The sequence below is a fragment of the Myodes glareolus genome, chromosome 25, assembly GCF_982192425.1.
Source record: "Myodes glareolus chromosome 25, mMyoGla1.1, whole genome shotgun sequence".
Lineage (NCBI taxonomy): Eukaryota > Metazoa > Chordata > Mammalia > Rodentia > Cricetidae > Myodes > Myodes glareolus.
The window spans coordinates 28,898,190-28,913,042 of NC_142050.1; the positions used below are offsets into that span (position 1 = coordinate 28,898,190).

General features: G+C 42.6%; 1 long non-coding RNA gene across 1 annotated transcript; it reads right to left on the reverse strand.

The window, feature by feature from the left end:
• Window positions 1–1,589: 1,589 nt before the first annotated feature.
• Window positions 1,590–14,643, reverse strand: LOC146889443 (uncharacterized). The gene is made up of 3 exons (XR_014999890.2): window positions 14,463–14,643; window positions 9,813–9,949; window positions 1,590–7,264 (listed from the first exon to the last, which is right to left on the reverse strand). It is a non-coding gene; the product is annotated as an uncharacterized LOC146889443 (long non-coding RNA).
• Window positions 14,644–14,853: the final 210 nt, after the last annotated feature.

A 14,853-nucleotide genomic window follows, 5' to 3' on the forward strand; every position in this document is an offset into this window, starting at 1 on the left:
CTAGAATTACAGCTTACTGTTTCTATCCGTTGCTTCCTGTGGGGTTGCCTTTCCATTTTGCCATATACTGGCAAATACCCTCAAGGCCACTCCATTCTGTCTCCTTTGCTTTGTTCCTTCCTTCCATTCCTCTGAGTTGCATGCTCTCTTTGTGTTTTAAATATATATGTCTATCTCTCACAGCTGTTTCATTAGGAAAATTAACTGGACCTGGATGAATTAGATAGATACATCCAGCCTGGATCAGAAGTGTGACCTGACTTTGTAAACCTTATTTTCTACTTGCGTGCTCAGGGGATTTATTATCTTTATACCTAAAACTAGCAAAGACTCACTGCTTCCTATTAACTTGCTTCATGGCAACTCTTGCCACATGTGGTTTCCATCCCATCAAACCCCATTTCATTTCCTTTGCTCATAAGTCCGGGTCATTGCCATACCTGGGGGGAAAGCCCTGGCTGCAATTCTAGCAACAACCTGTCTACTAACATGTGACACACTCAACTACAGGCTGTCTCACCTTCATGGGACCCATTCATTGCTATGGAGGCTCCTTCAGCTCCTTCAGCCAATAGCCTTTAAGACATTAGTCCACTTGGGCATGGTCTCTTATACCACAAATGCAGCTCTAAAGCATGTGTTCACTCTCTTGCTTCCGGTTCTTGCTTCCAGCTGCCTGACTCTGTCCCCGTTCCCCATTCACGCCGAGGATTATGATCTAGGACAGTGATCTGTGAGTATCATTACTCCAGAACCTTGGCATCTAGATTGGCAGATGTTCAATTACTAGTAATTGGAATCCTATCTCAAGTGAAACAAAGCATGAGGTGGTTTGAATGCATAGGGCCAGAAGGATAGAAAGGAAGACTGATGTCATATGTAGCTAATATTGCAGTGAACCAATGGAATACCCAGGTTAACATTCCTGCAGTCCCCAAAACTCATGTTTCTGGGAAGGATATTATAAGATATTATAAACAAAGGTCACCAGCCATTTAGGCTATACAAGAACACAAAGCAACAAGCAAACCTTCAGAGGTACTAACAGCCTTGCCTTTAAAATGGTTAACTGAGAAACCCATATGGGTTAAACAATGGCCTTTAACAGAAGAAAAATGGAAGGCTTTAGAATAGCTGGTACAGGAGCAATTAGATGCCCACCGTATTGAAGAATCAACCAGCCCTTGGAATTCTCTTGTATTTGTTGTAAAAAGAAATCTGGAAAATTGTAACAGATCTAAGAGCTGTAAACAAGGTTTTCCAACCTATGGGCCCTCTACAATCTGGAATTAATCTGCCTTCTCTATTATCAAAAGGATGGACTCTTATAGTTACTAATTTAAAGTATTGTTTCTTCACTATACCTTTACAAGAAAAGGATAGAGAAAAATTTGCTTTCACAGTGCCTACTTATAATAATTCTCTCAGCCTACTAGGACATACCAATGAACATCCTTACACAGGGAATGCTCAATACTTTGTGCCAATACTTTGCAAATCAACCATTGGAAATAATACACAAGCAATTTCCTAAGTCTATAATTTACCATTATATTGTCGACATTTTGTTATCTGATTCAAATGCAGATACTTAAAAAGAATGTTTGAAGAAGTAATAAGAGTTTTGCCTAAATGGGGATTACAAATTCCTTCTGAAAAAATACAAAGAGGAGATTCTGTCAATTATCTAGGTTACAAAATAGGTTTACAGAAAATAAGGACACAAAAGGCACAAACTAGGAGAAACCAATTGTGGACTCTTAATGATTTTCAAGGGTTATTAGGAGAGATTTTCAGTCTTCCAGATGGCTGTTGAGTAACACCTGATTTAATGGTTCTTTTAAAACAAAATCTTAGATGGTGATAAAGACTTAAATAGTTGCAGAGAATTAACAGTTGAGGCAGAAAAAGAGTTGATGGTCATTGAAGAGAAATTACAGGAGGCACATGTAGATAGAGTGAAACCAAATCTTAATTATATTGCCTTCCAGAATTTCCCCTACAGGACCTTTAATACAGAAGGAAGATATTATCTTAGAATGTATCTTTTTACCACATAAACCAAGTAAAAAATTAAAAACGTATGTGGAAAAAGTCTCTGAATTAATTATAAAAGGAAAATTGAGACTTCATCAACTAGCAGGTATAGACCAAATCAAACTATGAAGGATATGCTAAACAAACAGAAAGGGATGGAAAATACCCCCAGAAATAGATTGCATAATACTTTATTAACTTTGAATTTTCTTAATGCTAATGATAAAGGAACAACAGCAGCAGAGAGACATTGGCTAATAGAAAAAACTTCTGAATTAAATTAGCTGGTATATTTCAAGGATGTGCTGACCTCATAATGGAAACCAGGATATGTGCAATGTCGGGGAAGGGGTTCCATTCTTGTTTCCACAGGAGAAGAAAAGCTTTGGATACCATCAAGATTAATAAAGATTCGGTTTGAAAAAGAGAGACCTCTTGAGAAAGAGAATGACAGCTTATCCACAGAGGTGACAATCATACAGGTGGTAAGAAAACCTCTTAAGGATTGGGACAGGATTCTGTTCTTGTCTTTGCAGGAAAATACTCATCTTCAAAGAGTTGAGAGACCTTGGACATCTAGATGCCTAAAGATGAAAAAATAGCTATCCAGAAAGAATCAACAAGCAAAGAGAAAACTGGCTTATAACGCTGTATTATTTACATGGTAAAATTTGATTATATGGACATGTATACATCTCTACTTAAAAATAAGAGCTGGCTTTGGAGTTGGACAATGGCTATCTTTCTCTAAATCCAAGCATATTGTTAAAAGAAAAATTCAGAACTTCTGTCTCATGTCAGGAGCCATCTGTTATGGGACAGAAAGATGATAGATTTTTAAGGAACTATTTTACTTTTCTCCATGCCCATTTTGTCTATATCATATCTTTTGTTGAATATATGTTTATACGAATAATGTTTAAGTTTTCCACAATGAACAGTATATTTTCCTGCAGTAATATTTGCCACTTCCAGGAAGAAGATGGGGCCCCACAACAATGACTCCACCCAGTTGATATGATGTCATGATGCTGATAGCACTACTATGAGATGGTTTTTTTGGGTACCAGGTGCGGAAATGGTACACCTTCTTACAACATTCTGGCCAGAACTCCAAATAAAAACTTCAGAAGAACCCTACTGAATATTCAGAGACTATTTGCAATTATACCAGACAGTAATTCTGAAACTTAACCATCATTTTACTTTTACAGGATCCCATAGAAAAAACATCGCCTCCATGACAGCTGGAAGCAACTCTAGAAGACAATGTTCTTTTTCCCAATAAAGTTTGCCCTCAGGGTTAAGGATATCATTTCAGGATTGATTATTACTAATAGAGTTTTGGGTTGGGGTGGAAATTATGTAGGTCCAGAGATCTCAAGAAAGAAAGAAAGAAAGAAAGAAAGAAAGAAAGAAAGAAAGAAAGGAAGGAAGGAAGGAAGGAAGGAAGAAAGAGGGTAAACTGAATGAGATAATTGGTAGATTAATGTGAACTGACTCACAGTAATAACAATAATAGTGAGCAATAGAGTGAATACTTGTGAACTATTGTTTACGGACAATTTACATTGGCATAGATTTTTGTATATTGATATAAGTTCAAATTATATTTGTTACATTAAATATGCTCCTATTTTTGTTTACAATATTTGTACACCTATACAAAGTTATTTTTGTCATATTGTATGCATGCATGTTTCTACCTCTGTTTAAGACATTTCCCATATTGATACAATTTTAGGACATATTTATCATATTGTATTATATATTTCTACTGATAATAAAGTTATTTAGACATTGTTTATGTTTTGAAGTAATTGTCCTACTTTACTGCACAGTTATTTAAAGATTGTTTAATATTCTGATATGAAGTCTTAATCTTAAAATTATATAGATGTTAAGTGTTATAGATCAAGAGTCATGCATGTTCGTTATGCTTTTAGTCAGACTAATTAGGTTCTTTAGATACATAGAGATTGTATTCTGCATAGATAGGTAATCTTAAACCACTTCAAAAATCTGTAGAACATGGCATTTAAATAATTTAGGATTTTGTTGAAATGAGACACGACTGCTCCAGGCAGCACTGATCTATTCCCAAGAGAATGCTGAGCACCAAAGACGCTCCACTTGGAGTTTGTTTTCTTCTTGGCACAATTGGCCTTTGGGCAAGGAACTGCCCATGCCTTGACAAAGGGCACAATGTCTGGACTAGACAAGCAAGATACAAGAAAAAAAGACGGCTAGACCTTGCCAAGACAGAGTAAGATGATTCTGAAATTCTTCCTGCCTCTGAAAATGGTCAGTCAGTTACTCTAGGCCTTAGCCAAAATTGGTTGCTTCAACATTGCAAATGAGACTTTGGGTGATTGCTCAGGCAGCCTGTTGTCTCTGTCATCTACTGCACATTTTGGAAGCTGCTTGGTTACACTTCCTGTCTACTCAAGTAATATTATCTCCCTTCTCAGGTCTTTGATGGGGTTGAAGATTAGATAGTTGTAGCTACCATTCTCTTGTGATCTAGTCAAACCATATCCAAATACAAGACTTAGACTCCTTAGGATAGAATGTTTATTAAAACATTTAGCATATGTTCCTTGCTTAATATTGTTTATGCTGGTTATAATTCTAATCTTATACGTGATATCTGTTCCTAGTGTATATAGGTTTGTATTGGGTTTAGAACTCCCTTATTTAAATAAAAAGGGGAGGTACTATGGGAGCTCCTTCAGCTCCTTCAGCCAATAGCCTTTAAGATACCAGCCCACTTGGGCATGCTCTCTTATACTATAAATGTAGCTGTAAATCATGTGCTCACTCTTTTGCTTCCAGCTCTCGCTTTTGGTTGCTAAATCTGTTCCTGTTCCCCATTTGTGCAGAGGACTGTGATCTAGGACAGTGATCTGCGAGTCTCCTCTAAATAAATAACCCTTTATTATACGTAACTCTGAACTAGTGAGGGATTATTTTGTATCATCCACCATCAATTCATCTCTGCCCTGGGAAGGAACCTCCTCTTCCCTTGAGTCAACTTCCCCCTTACAGCTGGGCCTCCATCAGCAACCCCCCCTCGCATCCCTAACCCTAAAGAAAACACAGTCTCCTTTTCAGTGTTTTGTCCAACCCAGCACTGGTACCCTGGGAATGCAAGTTACCATGAGGGTTCCCTTTATTCTCTTCCTTCATTTTCTCCCACTCTCTCCTTAGTTCCATTTGCCTGGCTTTCCCTTCCAGAGTGTGAATGAGCCTTCTCAAGTCAAAGCTTCTCCTCCCTCCATGTGTCAGACACCATCCCTTCCCTATGTCTCACCTTCTCAAAAGCATTCAAGACTTGCTTCTTGTGACTTCAGGGGCCATATGTTTTCCTGCCTTTTTCTCAAATCTTTGTATCTTTTTGCTATTTATATTATCTTTAGATGATCAAATCTAGTTCCTTGACTTAAATATCATTTACATGCTAGCAATTTGCAAATAAATATATTTCCAGTGTTACGCCCAAGTTTCTGGTCCCCCAAATGAATTCATGGAGTTGGATTTCCAATGCAAATTACATGAGAGTTTTTAATAATATCCTAACTTAAGTTTGAACCAACACTTTTCCAGCACCCCAGCATGGTGGGTGTGGAAAGTGTGGCCATGAGCCCTGGAAAGGTAGAACTTTTAAAGTAGAAACATTGTAATCAGGGGAGCTCATGTCCTGTTGTCTTGAGATTGGGTAAGGAGTGCATAGGATGAGGTAGTTTCTGAAATCATTGGTCAGTTTTTGGGCACAAAACCCTAACAAAGAGCCATTAATAACTGACAAGGTATCTTCAAGGACAGGATGCCTCCCAAGAACATCTGGACCTCATTAAATTTTATGACCCTACTCTATCTTCTTAATTGGCCATCTTTAGGGTATCTGTTCAAATTTCTGCTATGGCAGCACATTTCTGGAGCTGAGATCATGCACCCCCAAGCTCATTATATGGCTTAAGATGAAGCTCCTTCTTTAAAATGGAGTTTGCAAAGTTGGGCCCTCACACCATGTGTCTATTTAGTGGCATATTTAACACACATTTATGTGGGTGTTCAATAATCTACAGTTATGTTTCTTATTTGTCCCCTTTTTGGTATATGACCCCATCATAAATACAGCCAACCAGGAGCCTCAAATGCATCTGTGATCTTTTTCTTTGATATCTGATTCTCATACTCATTTTAAAAGTCAGTCAACTGATATGTGAGTGAGGACACACGTGTGCTATGGTGTGTGTGTGAGGGTCTAAGTTGGCTCTCCTTTCCCACCTTGCTGACACAGGGCCGCTCTTGTTTCTATGGTTTTTTGCACTGTAGCTGGTCCATGAAGTTCCAGGCCAACTATCCTGTCTCCATTTTCCATCTTGAAGTAGGAGTGCTGGGGTTACAGATTCAGGTCATGGCACTGGGCATTTTCGGTGAGCCATCAGGTTTGTGTGGCCAGTGCCTTTTCCCACCGAGCCAGCTCTCTCACCACTTTATTTTCCACCCTTTTGCCAGTTCCATCTGGTACCAAACATGTCCTCTTAGATCCTACTGCTAACTGAGCACAGTGGCGCATGACTGTACCCCAGCACTAGGCAATGTGAGGCAGGAGATGGAGACTCTGAAACTAACCTGAGGTTACTGAGCTACATATTGAGACCCTTCCTCTAAAACCAAACAAAAATCCACTTCTATTTTGCATTGCAGCACCAAAGTCCCTGACCATCTCTTGCTGGGATGACTTTGTAAATGGGTTCTGTGGTTTCTTGTTTGCCCTCTACATGACTCTTCACACCGCAGAGAGAATGAGCTCTTTCAGATGGGAGCAGGGTGTTGTCGCCCCCCTGACTGAAGTCATTGGTGGTTGCCTAGGAAGAGGCTTCAAGTGCCCGACTACAGTCTCAGTGGGTGCTCAGACCTCCGCTTTCCTCTCTGACCACAGCGCTTACTGTTCCTCCTATTGGTATTCTTTCTGTCCTTCAGTTCCATGATGGGGTCTTTGTACTTGGAAGTTTCTACAGTCAGAAATGCTCTTCATCCACACATCCCACAGTCTTGTCTTCTTCACAGAACAGGTCTCGTGGGACATGGTACCGAGGCAAGGACTCACCTCCTATGCTATCTTCAGCGAGTGGCTCAAAACAAGAAAGGTTTCCAACTTGCTGGCTCCACCCATTGCGGGTGGGTGGAAGTCCCCAGTCCTTGGTGTCCTCACCCTAGGCTGAGGGAACAAATAATTGTTGGAATAAGGTCTGTTGTCATGCTGGACTTAGAGACAGCTCTGAAGGTCATGGAGTGGCAACCGCCATCTGGCCTAGAGATGACGTACCTTATTTATGCTCCTGAGTCACAAAAGCAGACTCATGTGATGCCACTCAGCCACAGAGAGCCAGAAAGGCCAATCTAAAGGTGTCCTGAAGGCAAGTGTCTCCACTGGTCACCGCAGCCCTCATACTATTTTGTTTGCGCAATGTTTCTCTAGTTTGAGGGATAAGAGACCACACTGTATACCCGTCACTCGCTGAGAAATTTTAAAATACTTTCGAGATCTCAGAGGCCCCTCCTTATTTTGTTCCTCCATTTCCAAGGCTCAACCACTGCCCTAGCTTTCGAGCAGTTCTAGTTTGGCTCTCAGTGTGGTGCTCTTGGTAGGGGTGGGACCTAGTGGGAGGTCTCTGGATCACGGAAAGGGCGTGCCCCTAAGGGGATGTGGTGCCTCTTTTGGTTCTCAGGCTTAAGGGGAGTCATGTTGATCCACTTAAGCCACAGGGTCCCACTGTGATGCACTGATCTGCCATAACCTCCTAGCACCTCCAAGGCTGTGCCCCAGTATGCTGTGGAATATTTATGTACACTGTAAAGATGTGTCTCTGTCTAAGGCACCTTCTGATTGGTTTAATAAAGAGCTGAATGGCCAATAGCTAAGCAGGAGAGAGTAGGTGGGACTTCAGCCAGAAGAGCTCTGGGAAGAAGAGAGGCAGGAACCCCAGCAAGGCATGGAACAAGCCGGACATACAGAATGAAGGATGGGTTAAAAAAAAAGCCACATGGCAGAATGAAGATTAATAAAAACAGGTTAATTTAAGTTATAAGAGCTAGTGGGACAAGTCTGAGCTAAAGGCCAAGTTTTCATAATTAATAATAAGTCTCTGTGCCATTATGTGTGGGCTGGCGGTCCAAGGAAAAGTCCAGCTACACCAATACACCCCTCTCAGCGGATTATCAAACACTTATCACAGTAACGGGAATCTGACCAATCCAAATACCATGCTTTCATTATTTTTTGTTTGTCTTGACTGTGTGGTGTATGCACGTGTACCTGTTCATGTGTGTGCAGGAGCATATGGCTGTGAACTTGCCTATGGGAGGCCCAGAGGTCAAGGCCAGTATGTCTTCTCCACCTACTTGAGGTGCAATATCTCCAGTGAATCCAGAGCTGGCTATTTTGTCTAGCGAGTTAGGGACCAGCAAGCTCTCTGGATCTTCCTGTCTCTGTCCCCTCAGCACTACGGCTACAGATGCTCTACACCCAGCGTTTTATATGGTTGCTGCGGGTTCAAACCCTGGTCCTCACGCTAGTTCAGCAAGCATTTTACCCACGGGGCTGTCTTCCAATTCTTTACATTTAGTTTCACCTATCCACGTGCTTTTGCTTAGTTCCAGCCATTCTGGACTCATGAAAATGGCTGTGTTTTGAATTGCTTTTTTTCAGTAATAAGTGAAATGCTTATGCGTTATACAGACTAGACTGATAGAGATCTTCATTTAAATATATTCAGGTTAACGTTGGGGTACATTAGGTTTCTATAAACAGTGTCTCTGTGAGTATTTAAACATCTGTCTTGAGGGAAGGAAGCTGCTAAGTTTTAGGACATGAGTACATTGATATTTAGCAGCTAAAGTGAAGCCATTTCATAGTAGTTTTGGTAGATGGTTATAGGTAAATCCCACAGAGCTACATCCCCAGCGCCATCAACACTGGCATCTCAATGTACGCTCTTTTGGGTGCTCAATGCCTTTACCAACACTTGGTAGTTTACAATTTAACTTTTGCCCGTGTGGTGGGACAAGATGGTCTCATCTGGGTTTGCATTCATAGCTAAGGAGGCTGACCTTTAGTTACAGCAGGAGGTTCACACTTGCTGTCTAGCACAATTACTAAAACAATCCTCTGGATTTAGACAATAAATCTTGGGCTACTGTCTTCTCTATGGCTTTCCTTTATAATGTGGAAATTTCCTTTTGGCCCTTTCGGATTAAGAAAGGCTGCTAATGTGCTTACGTGGCTCTGAGGGAGAAAGAAAAATCAGGGTAGATCTAGAGGAGAGAGCAAAAACCAAATGAGAGGGAGACCAAACTTATTAAGTACAATTACTCAGTCTGACTCAGAGTGACCAGCTCCAAAGCTATGTGTGATGGATCCTCCTTATGGGCACAAGCAGATGGAGTGGAGCAACAGAATCCAGAGACAAACTGAAGGAATTTGTTTACTTGTTCCTCAGAAATGACTCAAATGACAGTCATTATTTAAAAGCTGGTCACAGGGTTGACCGCAGCCACTCACTCGCCTTGGTCTGTAACGGTTCCCTTAGCATGTGTTCATCTTTTTAGCCCGACCTGCCTACTAAACTAATCTATATTGTACTCAAATATAGTAATTTCTTATATTTGAGTATAATATATCCCCCAAAGGGGAAATCAAATATATAACTTGTTATAATTTATAATGACGGGGGTTTACAATTGTTAAAAAATGCTTTATAACAAACCTTATCTCTTTCCTCAAAGAAAACCTGGAAAGGCATTTTCTGCAGTTGTCTGGATGTGGAGGGAGGCTGAGTGGTGTGGAGTAGGGTTCTTGTCCCAGGAGTTCTGAGCTGAAGACTTCGGCCAGCAAAGCCCATTCCTGTAGGCAGATATAAATGGGGTTGAACACACACATAAGCCTACTGGGGACCAAACACCAAATTATTTCTGGCCCAATCTTCTGCTCTCATTTCCAATATGCAACATTTGCACATTCCAAGTCCAGCTATTGTTTATCACTGAATAAAAATTATCCCAAGATAAGCATGGCAAATGGTATTTTATTTTTCCTATTTACAAAGCTTCCATACAGGACCCTGGCTAGATCATTCAGAGCAGCAAAGGACTCCCCAAAACTGAGAGATAATCACATTTTAAAAATCCCACCTTGGAAAGGATGCTGGGTGGGAAGTTCTCATTGTTGCTAGAGTCTTAAGTAACTATTGAACACAAGATTCTGGGACACAAGATTCTGGGAACACATTCAGCAGCACCCAATGGGTGTGTCTGTAAGGGGCACCCAGATTCCCAGCTGAACAGACCAAGTCCCACAGGGTTCCCTGTCCTTGTTTGCTCTCCCTTGCTGCGAGATAGCAGTAAACAAAAGCTACTTGAGGGAGGAAATGCTTTATCTGAGATACAGGACACAGTTTATCATCAAGTGAAGCCAAGCTGCTGGGAGGTGGTGGTGTAGGCCTTTTATCTTAGCACCCGGAGGCAGAGGCAGGCAGAACTCTATGAGTTCAAGGCCAGTCTGGACTGTTACTTGGAGAAACCCTGTCTCAAAAAAAACCAAGGGGGAGGGTAGGGTGTGGGGGAGGGGGAAGCCAAGACAGGAACCTGAAAGTAACAACTGAAGTGGAGACCATGGAGGAATACTGGCTCCTGTCTCACTCCTCAGGGCTTGCTCAGCTTGATTTCTGATACAGCCCAGGACCACCTGCTCAGCGGCGGCACTGAGTTTTCTCTCATCAATCACTAATCAAGAAAGCGTTCCTAGAGGTTCTCACAGGCCAGTCTGTTGGAGGCGATTGCTCAGTGAGGGCCTTTCTTTCCAGGTGATCCTAGTTTGTGTCAAACTGGCTAAAGGAATCAGCATATCCCCAGCTGTCCAAAGCACAAAGATAGGGTGGGAACAGTGGCACGTGGCTGTGATTCTAGCTCGGGGGAGGTGGGAGAACAGACACAAGGTCAAACTCCGCCCGTGTGCTTAGTGAGTTTCAGGCCAGGTGAGGCTACATAGCAAAACCTTGCAAAAACCAAAAACCCAAACAAACAAACGAACAAAAACAAAACAAAAAACTCTCCAAAGAAATACAAAACTATTGAAGGGACACTACCCCAGTTGAGGATGTGGTTCTGGAAGGCCTTGTCCTTCTCCCCAATTCCCTCTGCCTTCTAAAAACCATTTAGATTACATTCCTGGAGCTAGCACCTAAGGTCTAGTCCGTTCTTTGGCCACTTCTTCCTCCTGAGGCTAACTACCACGCTCCAGCTACTGAAGTATTGAAGTCCAGCAATCAGAAATCCCTTTGGCTCACCTAATTAACATGCCCAATTAAACACCTTTTCCTAACATGGGTTTCCCCTTATACCTTTATAAACTGCCATTGTCCTGTGTGTCATGTCTGTCTCCTATTGCAGAATATTACTTTAACTATGTAAAGGAGTGTTACATTTTTTTAAAACTATGTAAAGGAGTGTTACATTTGTTTAACTATGTAAAGGAGTGTTACATTTGTTTAACTAGGCAGAGAAGTGAATTTGTTTCTGCTGCATTTGTCTAATGATGTAACAAAGTGCTGCTGTTTTACCTTGCCTCCCTAAGGCACATGATTGGTCTAATAAAAAGCTGAACAGCCAATAGCTAGGCAGTAGAGGGACAGGCGGGACTGGCAGGCAGAGAGCATAAATAGGAGGAGGACTCTAGGCTCAGGAGAAGAATGAGAGAGGAAAGAACAAGGGAGAAATGGAGAAATGCCAACCAGGCAGCTCCCAGTCAGACACAGAACAACCAGGGAATAGAAGGAAAGAAAGGTAAAGAGCCCCAAGGCAAAATGTAGATGAAGAGAAACAGGTTTCTTTGTTATAAGAGCTGGTGGGACAAGTAAAAGGCCGAGCATTCATAACTAAAAATAAGTCTCTGTGTCATGTCTTGGCAGCTGGTTGGTGGCCTGCTACAGTCTCCTCTCTGCCCAGAGGTAGTCTTCTGTGTGTCCCATCCCCACTGACAAACACCCCTGCCCCCTTTCTCTAGTTCCCTTCTCCCTCACCCTCTATCTCCTGTCTTTGTTTCTTATTCCTTGTCCTCTCTCTGACCCTCTGGGGGTCTTGGGGGTCTTGCGCTGACTTGGAGGTTCCCTACAACTATGACAGTAGTTCAGATATGGACACACAACATCAAAGGAGTCATGAGCTGTCCTGTTTAGAGTGCTCCTTCTCAAGCTATGCTGGCAGGCATGCTCATGAGGGCGTTAGGAAGCCCCCATGGCTGTGCTGTCCGATGTGGAAGCCCTTGGTCACAGGAAGCCACGTTCCCATCACTGAGATCAAATGGCTGCCACCCACAGCATAATGCAAGAGTCATTCTGGCTCATGTTGTCATGACAGTGGGAACATGTTGGCAAAGGCTGTGTAGTTCAAGGTGGCCAGGAAGCATACTTCACCCACAAGGCTCCACCCCTCGAAGTTTCCAGAACTTTACAAAAGAGACTGATGTCCTGGGAGCAAGCATTAAACACAGGAGCCTCTGTGGAATGTTCCTATTTAAACAATTGCAACTATCTCATTTTTCGTTGAAATAAAATTTGCTAAAAAAAAAAGTGACTTGCTCAGTGGCACCCGTGGCTCCAGCAACAATACTTAGCACATCTGAACACCTGCCTTTACTGATGCTTCCCATGCCAGAATTGATTTCTTCTATGTTAGTGTATTCCACCATGGGCCTGGTGGTGCAGACTCGTAATTCCCAGTTACTCAGCAGTCTGATGCAGGAGTAACTCAAGTTCAAGTCCTTGGCTGAACTACAGAGTGAGTTCAGCGCTGGCCTGGGGAATTCAGTGAGATCCTCTCTCAGAATAAAAGGCGAAAAGAGGACTGGAGAGGTAGCTCAACGCCAGAATGCCTGTCTAGCCTGCGTGGGGCCCTGGGTTTGATCTCTAGTATTGAGAACAAAAACAAATCAACCATTTGGAATTTGACTCTTCCTTAGGGACAAGGTGATTGCTTATCTCTAATTCCTCCATCCCCCCACTGGAAACTTCAAGTTTAGGAACACCCAGGGGTGTCAGGAAAACACTTGCGCAGTGACATTTAAAGTCAGGTGACAGGAACTGCAGTCTCAAGAGGCAGCAGTCTCTGAGGTCAGCTCCTGATCCTTCAGTCCACACGGCCTGGCCTCTTCCATCCTCAAGGCTCACAGAGGCTTGTGTGTTCCTGGCTCAGGTGAAAGAGAAGCAAGCAGGTCCCTCCCCTCTAAGGATGCCTGCCTGCCTGCCCTGCCCTCAGGGCTGCACCCACCTTTGTTTCTTTCCTGGACAAAGCCCCGAGCCTGGAGCTCACTGCTCTCGGCTGAGAAACCTTTTGTGGACTTACCAGAGCAGAAAGAAAACCTGCTACTGAGGAAAGAACCCAGGGAGCAAAAGCACAGGACAGGACAAGATGAGGCAGGAGCAAGATCGGGGCCGGAATTGTTCATTCCCTTGGAATTCACTGGGTCTTCGATCACTGTGGGAGTCGACAGCAGAGCTTCTGGGTGAGTTTCCATGCTTCCCTGCACTCACCTGAGGCGTGCTTCATGCAAAACTTCACACCATCATTAAAAGCAAAGAACTGCACACAGCAGCATTAATTTGCTTGGATGGAAGTAAGTGACCAAGCTCTTCCATCTGCAAACCCAGAACTAAAGAGATGGGGCTGAGATGGCTCAGTAGTTAACAGTACTGGCTGTTCTTATAGAGGACTGGAGTTCAAGGGCACACGGTGACTCATGAGTCAGTAAGTCCAGTTCCTGGCCTCCAAAAGCACTAGGCACACATGTGGTGTACATACTACATGCGGGCAAAACACCCATACATAAAAAAAATCATTTTTTTGTTTTGTTTTGTTTTTCGAGACAGAGTTTCTCTGTATAACAGTCCTAGCTGTCCTGAACTCTTTCTGTAGACCAGGCTGGTCTCGAATTCACAGAGATCCACCTGCCTCTGTCTCTGTGTTGGGATTAAAAGCATGTACCACCACCGCCCAGCCATAAAAAATTTAAAGAAGGAGCAAAGATACATATTTTACACAGAGTGTCCAGGGTACATGGAAGGTCAGTGCTTTGTCAATGAAGCCCAACAGTTGGTTTTCTTTTTTTAAAATATTTATTTATTTATTTATTTATTTATTATGTATACAATATTCTGTCTATGTGTATGCCTGGAGGCCAGAAGAGGGCACCAGACCCCATTACAGATGGTTGTGAGCCACAATATGGTTGCTGGGAATTGAACTCAGGACCTTTGGAAGAGCAGGCAATGCTCTTAACCTCTGAGCCATCTCTCCAGCCCCCAACAGTTGGTTTTCCATGTACTTTACACACAGTTAACATACCAACATGCACGCAGACATACCTGTGTATGTGGACAGGGGAGCAAGAGAACATATGCACCACTCAGGTTGCCATGTGACTGTCGGGTGGGCAAGCTGCAGCTGGATGCCAGGCCTGGTAAGAGTTAGAATTGTGGTCTTGTACCTGGAGGTGGCTGGCGCCAAGAGTCTTTCTCTGAAGGGCCCTGATCTTTTTTCCTCGGGTCTTCACCTGATTGGATAAGAACATTCATTTTATGAGAGGTAATATGTCTTACTCAATTCTGATTTTAAAACAGCCACGCTGCCGGCCACGGGGATACATGCCTGCACTCTGAAGGGAGAGACAGGAGGATGGAGAGATGAAAGTCAGCTAAAAATAAAACTAAAGTTATATTTTTCAAGAAAGCCAAACTGAAGCCTAACTGGTAAGCA